Source organism: Furipterus horrens, unplaced genomic scaffold (assembly GCF_987537825.1).
Source record: "Furipterus horrens unplaced genomic scaffold, mFurHor1.1.pri manual_scaffold_6, whole genome shotgun sequence".
NCBI lineage: Eukaryota > Metazoa > Chordata > Mammalia > Chiroptera > Furipteridae > Furipterus > Furipterus horrens.
Window position 1 is genome coordinate 106,189,838 of NW_028327176.1, and position 12,303 is coordinate 106,202,140.

A 12,303-nucleotide genomic window follows, 5' to 3' on the forward strand; every position below is an offset into this window, starting at 1 on the left:
TTTCCAATCTGATCAAATTCTTTAGAGGAGCTTTTAAGTATGCAATAGTTATAAATAGGATTGCAATTATGAGTTTGATAAATGTTGAAAATCCCTACCACCTTGCCTAGCACATACTGTTTACTCAATAAATATCACTGATTATTGTGAGTAACTGTAATTTTTAGAGATTCCATCATACATATTTCCAGACTGTAAATATTTTAAAAAGTGAGAGTGCTATTTTCTGTTGGCCACTACTTATATGAGTCCATAATTAGGATGCAAGTTAAGCTATCACTTCAGAGATATCTTACAAAAAGCTGGTTTCCATTTTATTGCTTATGGCCTGCTGGGATCCCAGTCCACCAGGGCAGGCGTTCTAATGAGCTCTGCATGCCCAGCGCCAACACTGCTGCCTCACAGGTTCTTCTTTCGAGTCTGCCAGGTAATGTCCCCAAACGTCAGTCCACAAAGCCAACCCAAGATTTGCCTTAGCCACTCTGGTTTCACTACACTTAAAAGAGGGAGTTTGTATCTGTATTATCATTACAGAACCATTTTCTTTTCTCTCTTTTAAAAAAATTGACAAATGGTACAAAGGGCATAATGAAGTTAAGTTGAATCTTAATTAGGACTATTTTTCATAGTAGGGTGAATTATTTCACTGCATTTTAGCCTGTGGAAGCCTCATGGGGAGCATCAGCATGAGCCATGTCTGGCCTCTGGGGAAGCAATGACCTCTGCAGCCACCCTTGATCTCCTCCCCCTGTGATCTTGAAATCAATGGACCAAGGTGTGGTTACAGTGGGGAAACCTAAGGCCACTCCTGTAATCTCCCTCAGCCTTCCCAAAGCCACTCCAAATAAGTATAAATCTAACTAAAAGTCATGTGCAATGTGTGGCCCGGTGTCCCTTTACCCAATCTAAACCAGGTTGATGTCTCTGGGCTATGCCTAAGCAGCATTTCATGCTTTCTCTGCCCTCCCTTTCTCAACTGCAGTGGTCAGAGTTTGGACCTATAATCTGGAAAAGCTACTTGACCATGGTCCCAGAGGAAATCATCTCTAGGGCACTGCAAGTAGGATTTAATTAATAGAAATGCAATGTAATGCACATGCTTTCTGAAATGAGGCATGTCTGTAGCCAATATTTGCAAGATTTCTTGCTGGAAATTGATCGCAGCCCAGTAGATTGGCTCTGGGTGGCTTTTTCCAAGCTTCAAAGAGTAAATTCTGCATAGCGTCCTGGAGGCACTGCCAAGATCAGAGCCTGAATATAAATTTATCTTAAATAACCCTGCATTAAATATGTTCATCTCCTGTAATCCCAAAATGAAAGTGTGGCCACTCACCATGAGGTCTGATTGGTATTGTTTCGAGGCTCAATTAAGGATAATGTTTCCTGGAGGTGAGGGTGGGATTTGCCAGAGGCTAGGACTTCAATGGGTTTTTAGTTTTAAAAAGATCAAAGGGGAAGGAAATCAAATTGGATTATTAACCCGATTCTTACAGCAACTGGATAACTGTTTTCTAGCTTTTGTATCTACCAGCAAAGGACTAAATTGAATGATCCAGTGAGAATGCCTCTTGCATTAGACTGAGGGAAGAGTTCCTTTCATCAGATTTACTCTTCCTGTTGCTTTGCTGGGCATTTTTACATTGACAGTAACATTTTTATTGACAGTGCCTTACTCTTTAGTCTCACTCCACTGTGCAAAGCCTGAATTATGAAAACTGGCATACTATTCTAATTAAATCCAAATCAGCCCCAGAGGAACGATCAATCCCCTTGACTGGTAAAAATATGTAATAAAAGGACGATAGTCCTTTGTGTAAAGGACTGGGTAGTCAATATTTTAGTCTTTGTAGGCTGTAACTATTTGACCCTGTGGTTGTAGCAGAGGACAATGTAGAAATGAATGAGTGTAGTTGTGTTCCAATAAAATGTTATTTTCCAAAATAGGTGGCAAGCCAGAATTGATCTGTGGATCTTAGTTGCAGACCCCTGATTTAGATAATTTCTAGTGAATCTATAAAAAGTAGACTATATTAAATATATCAGTATTCAAAATAATTAGCAGGTGTGATCTTGCTTGAAAAGCATATAAAATTTAACTGTTTCTTAAAAAATTAAAAAGGGCAAGGGGCTTTTAAAAACTCACCCTCTATAGCAGTGGAAGACTGTGTCTTACTAATGTTAGGAAAAGGCAAATGCCATCTGTCAATGCACACTGACAAAAAAAGTGGGACCCAGAACTGCATAAACTTAGAACTCTGATCTTGGCACAGTATTTATAAAGTTTGCAAGGAAGCAAATGCTCTAAGGAGCAGATGGTTAAGGTTCAATCGAGAGCATTTATCTTCAAAATATATGGCTCGTGACATATGTGTTCTTGCCAGACATATAGTTGGATTACTTAAACAATCATTGAAAAATATGGAATATTTTTCATTAATAAGAAAATAGCTTTACCTGCAGGTAAAAATTAACAGTTTTCTAGATCTGGAATCCACTTTGCTGAAGTCCAGTTTGTTCTCATTTTCACTCAGGAATTTAACAGAAAAGTGGAACGGTGACCTGAATAGGCTATATTCCAACATGACCTACTATTATTTTGGCAGAAATGTTTCAACTGGCTTCATTTACCACTCCTGACAGGCAGGAGGTTCTTTGCTGTATCAAAGCTATGGGGTCTTTGAGAAACCTACTACTTCTAACTTTCACAAATTAGGTTAATTGTGTCTGAAAATGGATTCGTAATCAATTCATTTTCTCTATTTTCTCCCTAAAAATCTGTACCCATAAAATACCACCCAGATAGTAAGTAGTCAAAGTAGTTCTCTAGCAATTTTTACAGTCTTGGATTAGACTTGGAAATAACATTGTCAGATTTAGCAATGAGAAATACAGGAATCCCCATGAAATTTGAATTTCAGATGAACAAAAAATAATTATTTTAGTGTATGTTGCATAAAATATAGGGGACATACTTATACTAAAAATGATACATCCTAAATATTTGTTGGGACATAATTATACTAAAAACTTGTTTGGTGTTCATATGAAGTTTAAATTCGGTTAGGCATACTAACATCTTAAAGCATGTTTCATATGTTTTATATTGAGTACTACAAAAATTTAAAAATGTGAATGTTTCCAGTAAACTATGCTTAATGCCTCATTGGTGAATTTGTCTTATTAAATGTATACCCCTAAAGCACCTTTTTAATACAAATGTAGGAAAAATGCTTTTATTGTCAAGGGTATGGTTTTTAAAATTTGTGTTGGGTGGAAAAAAATTTTAAGTGATTGAGTTTAATGATATATTTGTTTTAGTTGTTTCATTTTAAGCTTTCTGGTGTGTTAGTTGGAAATGAGAGATAAGAGAGAGAGGAAGAAGAAGGAGGAAGTAGAGGAGAAAGAAGGACACTAATACTCACCAGTACTCTCATTGTACAGAGAAAACACTGTAAACATTTTGGGTGTTTTGGCCTAGCCTTTTATATATACACTTGTACATATATAATAGAGAAACTAAGATATCTTAGATATTTTAAAGCACTTCAGCTCTGAACTGTCGCTTTTATTGTTCATTTCCAAATAAAATGACTGCTTCTTCCCCCATATCGTGAGAAATCCAGGGTGCCCAGAATATTTGAAAAGATTCACCCAAAGCGTGTAACCTCAGTTTAATATAACCTCTTGCTCCCTTCCTCCTTCCATGGATCCTTAGCTGTCCCTCTAGTTGTCACATTTCTTCTTTTCATCGTTTAATCTCATATTAGCAGTTGTCCCTCTGACTGCCTTGCTATAAATACCACTGACAGAAAACTTGTGTATGGAGTTGACATTTACTAAAAGTTAGAGTGTGAGTGGAGGTGGATTACACAGTATAACGCGGGTTGGAGAGTAACTTGATATCGGGTACTAGACATCCTGTTCACATCACCAGCTGTGCGGCTTTTCCTCTTGGGCTCTGGACACCTTCCTGGCTGGAATTCCTAACCCAATACTCACTCCCCAGGACTTCTACTTGATCCTTCTTCTTGTTCCAGAGCCCTGACACACCCTTTCCCCAACTGCCTTTGCTTCTTTAGACTCTAAACCTGACAACATTTTATTACATTACTATGCAGTGTACCTAGGAAACTCGGCTTAATTGCCTCTCGGCCCTGGCCTTCCCAAGGCTCTTAGACTTTCTCAGACAAAAACCTCTTATTTTTTATACATCTATCTCTGATTTTTACAAGTCAAATTAAGCCCCTTTATTAACTTTTTAAAAATCTCTCTCTATATTTACCTATGTATAAATTTTTGTCAGAGAAAAATTTTTGTATATTATATATATCATAAATATATATCATGAATATGTGTGTATATATTATCTAAACAAAGTACCAGAATCGTCGTCGGCAGCCGTCCGTCTCGAGAGACGATGGTGTAGCTTCTTAAGAGTCTATCTGCACCGCCGAGAATGGCTGTGCAGTCCGACTCGGGAGTGACACGGTATCTGTCTCCTCCCGTGTTGAATCACATCTTGCGATGACGCTGGAGTGTCCTCTCCAGTGAAGCTGAAGCTACAGAGCCTGGGCAGGGTGATATGGAGGGTCTGCTGTTGCCCATGCAGCAGACCCAGTACCAGAATAAATTTTGAGAATACACTTTTTCTTTAATTTGAATCACACCAGTCATTCCTGTGAGTCAAAGGATATTTATTTTTCTTTTTTATGTCCCCTTTTTCCCTAATCTTCCTCCCTCTGACCTCACAGAATTGTTTTAAATGAGCTATATTCTAACTCTAAGATTCATGGTTTTGCTACCTGACAAAGAGAAACAATGAACTTTCATTATCAATTGAAACTTTTTGTCTATCCCTTTCTATCTTATTTTTCTCATTCTTGCCCAGATTTTCCTATGAAATTATATGTAATTGGTTTTATATTTTTTAAAATAATGTGCAAATTATATCATGGTAGTTATTCTAGGTTATTTATTTTATTGCTTTATACTATTTCACTGTATAAATATATGATATTTATCCTTACATTGATAGGACTTTAGATTATTTCCTATTGTTATCCTCTTTTCCTCTGATGTAAAGCATTAATAAAATATTTATGTACATGATTTCTTGGGTCAGGTACAGGAATTTCTCCAGGGTACATACCTAGGGATGGAATTGCTGAGTCAAAGAATGTACTCATGTTCTCCTTCTTTGGGATATTGCCAAATTGCATTCCAAAATGGATTTACCAGTTCATTCTCTATTTAGCTATGTGTGACATTACTTGTTTCTCCATATCCTTGCCAGCATATAGTATTGCCAATTTGGTGGATAAGAAATATATTTTATTATGGATTTAATTTGCATTTTTCTGATTACTAGTAAGATGCATATTTTTCATGTTTTGTTTTTGTCTTTCATGTTTCTTATTCTTTGTATTTTCTTCTTTTATAATTTGGTAATTATTCCATTTATTCAAAAATTTGACTTGGACATTGCATGTATCTGTCTCATTTTCCCAACAATTATTGAATAGACTATCTTTACCCCATTGTATGTTTTGTCTCCTTTACCAAATATTAATTGACCATAAAGGTGTGAGTTTATTTCTGGGCTCTCTTCTATACCATTGATCTATATGTCTGTTTTTATGCCAGCACCATGCTATTTTGATTACTATTGCCTTATAGTATAGTTTAATATCAGGTAGCATGATTCCTCCAGCTTTGTTCTTTTTTCTCAGAATTGCTGTGGCTATTTGGGGTCTTTTGCTGTTCCATACATATTTTTGGAATATTTGTTCTAGTTTTATTAAATATAGCATTGGTATTCTGATAGGAATTTTGTTGCATCTATGCATTGCTTTGGGTAGTATGGACATTTTAATGATGTTAATTTTTCCTATCCATAAACAGTATATGCTTCCATTTATTTGTATTTTCTTCAATTTTTTTCTTCAGTGTCACAGTTTTCTGAGTACAGGCCTTTTAATTCCTTGGTAAAATTTATTCCTAGGTATTTTATTTTTTTATGCAATTATAACTGATTTTTTTTCCTTTCTGTTGGTTTATTATTGGTGTATAGAAATCTCTGGATATTTATTTTATATCCTGCTATTTTACTGAATTCATTTGTCAGTTCTAGAAGTTTTTTTTTTTGGTGGAATATTTAGGATTCTTTCTATATAGTATCATGTCATCTGCAAATAATGACAGTTTTACTTGTTCCTTATACATCTTCTAAAAAAGTATTTACTGTGAATATCTTCTGTTTGTCTATGAATTAGTATTGCATTTTCTCTATCTATGGATTAACATAGTAGTTAACTCACTGTGTAATATTTTGTGTTTGTCTATCACTTTCTCTTATAAGGCTATGAATTCAAGTGAGAGCAGAAACAGACTTTTTCATTTTTCTTTCCTTAGTCCCTGGTACAAAGATGACGTACAGCAAAATTGCCTGAATTGACTTGAGAGTGTTACTTAATTTCTCCAAATACTATTGTAAATGGTTATTGATATTAGAGAGAGGGAAGGAAGGGGGAAAGAGAGGGAGAGAAACATCAGTGCCAGAGAGAAACATCATAGGCTGCCTTTCATACATGCTCGGATAGGGGTTGGAGGAGGGTGGAGAGTAAATCTGCAACCTAGGCATGTGTCCTGATGGGCAATTCAACTGAGACCTTTCCACATTGGCCAGGGCTCTTTAATTAATTAATTAATTAATTAATTAATTAATTTTTAAATCTGAGGCTTTCAATTTGAAAGCACTTTTGTCAATTTTAGTGATGTGATATATACATATATATTTTTATATATACATATCACTTGACAGTGACACTCTGCCACCAAGTCATATTAGGTCCTTTGATTAAACTTGAAAATAGGGCTTCCTTCAATTTCCAGGCAGAATTTCTTTTAGACCACTTCTGAGGTCAAGATATGTTAATATATTCAGATGGGATTGAAATAACAGATGCATTGCTATTTCTAGTCCAGAGCTCTTGGGGAAGCAGGGAGGAAGGAGGCGTAATTGTACAATGCTTTGTCATCTTTGCAGCTTATCAATAGCAGCAGCTGACACAGGCAAGTGTTTGCTAATGAGTTCTATTGGCTGACACTGACTTTGTCATTACAACCGTTGCTTCCTTGACATCTATCTCCTAGATAGACACGTGGCACCAAACTCCATGTGCAGCTGGTACCTTGGATTTGAATGTGCTGTGAGTTCTCTGGCATTGTTAGTGCAATTCCTTGTTGTTACAGTACTATGTCACATACTTTTGACATCAACAATAGCTGCATTATGTCTTTGTTTCTTGCTTTATATTACAGTAATTATGTTTTAGTTGTTGGGATGTTTTATAGTGGCAGGAAGTAACAGATGTTAAGTTAGCTATGGACTGATGCATGCTCAATTTTCAAATTGCTCAAGGAAAAGCTAATTTTGTGTATAGCTTTATATAATGAGAATCAATTTAAGTAAATTGTGGGCTGCAGTGAGAATCATGAATTTTTAGAACTGCTTTTTATTTAAGATGTAACTGTTTTTAAGACTAAACCTAAGGATATATATATTTTTAAATTTTTAGAAATTTTAAGTAGGAGGAACTTGGGAATGTAAAAATGTATTATGATTTGGATGATTTGTTCTTGAAATATGTTTCCAAAAGCAATTTTAACTTCTTAACATATTCTTAGTTCTGCATTAGGATTACAAAATACAGAAGCCACAATTCTCACATTTCTCCCTTTTCCTTCCTTGAACTTCTCTCTCTCCTTCTCCCTCTCTATCTCTCTTGCTCTCTCTCTCCCTGACCCTCCCTTTTCTCTTTCCTAACCTGGCATCCAAACATTTCTCCACTCTTCAGGTTTCATTTAAAGTTTTATTACCTCTTTCCACCCCCTCTATAGTGTCCTTTGAAATTAAGAATTATCCACAGTAGTGACTGGAGATAAGATTGCTATTTATGGTGCTGTATATAATTATATTTACTATTGGGTGTGTCAAGTCTGTGATGATGGACTAATAAATGGGGACTGAATGTTCCTGCAGCTTTTATTTGTGAGGCATTGCTCATGCAATCCGGGTCACATTACCTAGATGTAAGTGAAATAAAACAGGGAAAGGAGGATTTACCTAATCCACCAAGAAGGCTTTCCAGAGTGATTTGATTGTTTTTCTCTACCTCCTATCAGGTGCATATGTGTACATGTAAAATAGCTGGGACTTTTTAAAAAATTTGGGCTAGTAAGAGAAGGACACTCTTTGCCTTGAAATGAAGCCACTTATTTTCTTCTAGAATTCTTCAGATTGGGAAGATGACTACATTTTTATTGCCTTTCCAGCTGTACCTGTTTACGATATGTCCTGGTTGTTGTAAAGGCCTTTTTATCTTGTAGTCAATTGTGAATTTCTGTAATATTTTTTCTGATTCATTATTTTCTGTCTAAAAATTATATACGTTAAGACTTGAAGGTTTTAAAGATGTTGTTAGAAGTTACTCTAGAAAAGTGTTCAGATTCCAAGCAGACGCCCACTTCTTGGAAGACCCAATAGCATGGATGGGTCTGATTTCTAATCTATTGCACTTATCCTGTAGGTGGCTTTTCATTAGCAGGAGCACTCATGGGAGAATTTTCATCTTTAGTAAGTCATAGCTCTAAATGGGCATTCTGTACATGGATAACCGAGCGACGTGGCCTGATTAACTGGAGAGTAACATCTCCACCCTACTCCTCTCTCTGGATTTCAGTCTCACAGTTTCTAACTGGCTAATATTCCAGGTGGCATCTCTGAGAGGCAAATATCTGAGAAGCATTGTAGGATAATGGTTAAATCATAGTGCCATGGGGTCAGACAGAACTGGATTTGTGTTCTAGATCTATCATTTGTTTGATGTATGACCTGTGAGAATTTATTTAACTATTTAAAAAAAAAATTGACTTTAGTTTTAATGAAGTATAGCTTCTAATTTCTTGTTTATCATGATATCATGATTATTATCACCATCTCTGATCATGTCAAAATTCTATGAGGGGTACTTGAAGATTGTAGGTGTCATATTTGAAGCTAGCAAACTGGTCAACAAAAGGAATCAAGGATTAAAGAAAGCCCAGCAGGGTCTTAGCAGTTTTAGGAGGACAGCTGTCAAGTATCCTGTGAGAAGCCTTCACCTTGCCAAGTGCAGATCTATTCCTTCGAAGAGGTCATTGTATATAATCTCTTACAGCTGTTCTCTCGTAAGCATCTATTCATGTTCATTTTCGCATTCACGTCCCCAGAATTCAAGCCTCATCTCAAGGCATCTCTCTTTCCCCCCCTTGGCAGTCTCAGAGCTTATTAAACTTCATTTTCCTTCATGTCGGTGACTTCTGAATCCACATTTACTACTCTCACTTCTCCTGAATTCTAGTTGTACATTTCCAGCTGCCACCTCAACGTTATTATTTCTATAATAAAGTGATTTCTTTTTTGCTAGTGGCATTAGTGTGTCTCAAATATATTTCCTTTTAATTCACAAATAGAATGTTTCTAAATATTTTATGTCCTTAATGGACATTCTCAATGATTCAAGGAGTAGGGACATATATCACTCATATCCCCTGAAAAATTTACTAAAAAATATAATCCAGGTAATGGGAGAATAAAAATCAAGAACTTCTGTGGAATTTATGAGAAAAATTGAGTGGTATGAGGGTTTTAAAAATTTAAATATATATAAATTATTAAATTAACTGTGATTATTATACCTAATATTATTAAATTATAACTTTAATGCAAAGGATATATGATATTAAAAAATAACTAATAAATTGGGACAAAACAGTACCAGAATGAAAATTGTATAAGTCATATATTCTTATCATATCATATCAGAAGGCACATGATTTCAGTATGTTCATTTAATGTTTGGTAATAAACACTTGCTTAAGGTGTTATCTACCATATTTCTCTCCTTTGTAATTAATACGTAATCTATGAGGAGATATTAAACATCCTTTATTAATCTCTTTTGTTTTAGTTGGGTGGTGATGTTGTCAATTCTATATTCGATTAGCTTAATTTGTTTCAGTTTATATTTACTTTTAGGATCCCCTCCATTATTGTTGATTTAATTTTATCTTTTTAAACATGTAAAACTTTAATATGATTTCAAAAGTCACAACTCCCTCTGCTTTTTTCTCCCCTTCCCCACTGCAAATAATCACTTTATTCATTTCTGTTTTATTACTTCCTGTTTCCTGTCCCTAATATAAAAACCAGAACGATGCTTTCAAAAGAAGCATAGTGAAATCACGTTACTGCTTTGCTTCAAATATTCCAATAGTTTCCCGTCTCGCTCATAATAAAAGCCAAAGTCCTAGCGCCTGGCAGGGCCCTGGTCATCCAGCCTCGTTTTCAAGCACTGTTGTCTCCTCTCCTGTGGCTCGTCCTCAGGATCACTTAGCCTCGGCCTCACAAGCCTCTGCTCCTCAAATAGGACAGATACGTCCCCATGTTTGGTTTTGGTTTTGGCTTTTGCTGTCCCGTCTTCCTGGAGAGTAGATATATGCACAATTTATTCCCTCACTTTCCTCAAGCCTCTTCTTAGAAGTCACCTTCAAGGAAGTCTTCCCTGTCCAATCTATTAAATCTGTTTTACTCCCAGCCTCACCTTCTGGTCCTCCCTATCCATCTTCCATGCTTCTTTCTTTTCTCAGCACTATCAAAATCTAACATGTGACATTTATTTTATTTATTGTCTGTCTCCTTCCTCTAGAATAGAGGCTCCCCGGGGGCAGAGATTTTTTTGTGTTTAGTGCTGTTTTATTTCCAGGACCTAGAACAATGTCTAGCACATAGTCAGTGCTCAAATCAATATTTATTGCACAATAAATGAATGAACATGGTTGAGGAGACAGCAGTAGGGACTGGCCTTTGGAAGGTCCAGACCAATATGACATTACAGTTAAAACAATACACTGTGGCTGCAACACTTGTGCAACTGTGAGGGTGGAGAGAGAGAGGTGATACAAAATCTGCCTTAGGTATGTCAACTGCTGAGCAGGTGGAAGTTTCAGTTATGGCAAATAGCTTTGGGGGTTTAGGTTGTTTATTAATAAGAATGAACTGAATGAATGAATTGAGGTGGGTGGTTTCATAGCAGGAACATGTTTTAAGTAAAGGAAGTGTTACTTGAAAAAAAAGGGAAATTAGGGAGAAAAAATATGGCAAATGGGAACAAGTGCAATGAGAGAGGCCAAGGAATCAGACACGTAAGGAGACCCTTGAAAGCTCTGGGTGGCTCCTCCTCAGGGAGCCCGCTTCTTCACCACGGGGTGCTCGGCTCAGCAGTACGTGTGTGGCAGTGATAAGGAAGAGAATCCAAGCTCTCAATCCACATGGGTGTGTTTGTTGGGAAAACATTACTTTGCCTGAATATAAGAAAGCAGATTTGGCATGAGTGCTGCTGCCATTTACTGATCTGATAAAGAAGAGTTTAAAAAGCACAAGATAACTTCAGATGCTTAGAAGAAAATACCTTTTTTTAGACTCTTTCTGCAGTGTGAGATCCTTGCCCTTTGCCAGAGGGCCTGCCTGTCAGTTCAGCAAGCAGACTTTCTGTAGGGCTTGGAACTCTACTTGCAGAATGTGTCTGAAGGGAGAACATCTGGGTGGGCTGAACTTGCTCTTTATTGAACTCAACTTCTTGAGCAGAGCAGGTCCCTTTGGGAGTCCTCAGAAAAGGCTGTGATGCTATTTTCATTTTAGCTCTTGTTCCAAAGATGCATATTCTCATGCTAATGTGTTTTCCAAACTTCACACATTGAGTTTAAGCCAGGTGGTTTTGGAATTGAGGTAAAATAGTTTGTCGTTTCTGAGGAAAATCCAGGGGAAGAGAGAAACTTCTGAGAGGTCTTTGAGGCATCAAACTTCCTGAACGTGTCAAAGGTCAGATGCTGGAGGTTCAGGGAGGAAGTGCTGAGAATAAGACCTAAGTGGAAGGTCTGAGAAACAGGGCAAGGCACACAGATTTGCACCGGCAAGCATTTTACCCTTCTTTGCTTTCCTTTGGGTTCCGTGGCAGATGAGACACTCTTGACACCAGATTTGAAAAAGACTAATGAGCATGAGTGGCTATAAAAACTGTGTCATTACTTAACCTTATACATGAAGATAAATGCTACCCATCCCCACTATCTCTCTAGCGCATTTTTTAAATGACAGGAGTGCCAAAGAATGTCTCCTAAAGCACATATGTATCTTGTATGTTAGGGTAAGGTAGCTTTTCAACTTTGGTGGGTATTGTTTATCGGTCCCTGTCAGTCTCAGAA

General features: G+C 36.7%; 1 protein-coding gene across 4 annotated transcripts in view; it reads left to right on the forward strand.

Annotated features, from left to right (window-relative positions):
- MLIP (muscular LMNA interacting protein) overlaps positions 1-12,303 on the forward strand; it is a 218,662-nt gene that overhangs the window by 61,171 nt on the left and 145,188 nt on the right. The window lies entirely within an intron of this gene.